Genomic DNA, 997 nt, shown 5'->3' with positions numbered 1-997 from the left:
CATACACACGACACCCACACGCACGCCCACACCCACACCCACCCTCCCACACACATATACACATATAGTATACAAAAAGAAAGGATGCACAGCGTACTTCGGAGAAGCGAGGGAGACCGGGAAGGCAGGCGGCCGGTCGACGCTGTTGCCGGAGGTCAGGAGTTACTAAACACCGGCAGGTTAGTCAATATCAATCCGAGAGCCAGCGCCGTCCTACTTCTTTCTCGCAACATCCACGAGGCATTTGATATAAATGACTGCCTTTCATCAGCTATTCAGAATAAGGGCAGCGCCGCGTACATATATATTCAGCGACATATTCCTTTTTGAATATACGAATTTCTCGTTCCTTTGAGATCATTACCGGAAATTTTCGAAAGCCGAAAGCGAAAACGGAGATAAAACGGATCCATTTTTCCCCGCTCGTTCGGCCGATGAATCAGCGCTCACTAACCTGCAGTTTATCGTATGTGTTTACCGTATCTTAAGTGCGAGTATGCAAATTTAATGCGACCATCACTTATCTACGTCTTCGGTAAACTGCAAAATATCGATTAACATCCACCAGCCCTTAAAAATACCTCAACTATTATGATATTCAATTTTGATAAGGAAGACCAACGAAGCCCCGCCCGCAGTGATGACGGCAAAAGTGGTGGTGATTGTGATGACTATGATGCGGTGACGGAAGGTTCGCCAGCGTCTTGTAGCAGGGATTGTGATGAGGATGGTGATGATGGCACCCGTTTAAAGTGGTAGCTAATTGAAAATCTGAACTGACGAAGAACTGACGTTGCCTATTGTAATGATGAAGGTACTGACTGCTAGGCCAAATAACGAAAGGAATAAAACCAATAATAAAAAACAGCGAATATATTGATGGTGATTAAAGTGTGAGTGATAATGCCGATTGTCCCTCCCCCGCGGGCGAGACGTTCAGCTGAGCTTTCGATGGACGATCACGATAAAGATCATGGCTGTGAGTGAGTGCTTCGGG

Source organism: Penaeus monodon, chromosome 17, assembly GCF_015228065.2.
Source record: "Penaeus monodon isolate SGIC_2016 chromosome 17, NSTDA_Pmon_1, whole genome shotgun sequence".
Taxonomy (NCBI): domain Eukaryota; kingdom Metazoa; phylum Arthropoda; class Malacostraca; order Decapoda; family Penaeidae; genus Penaeus; species Penaeus monodon.
This window is presented reverse-complemented; position numbering follows the sequence as displayed.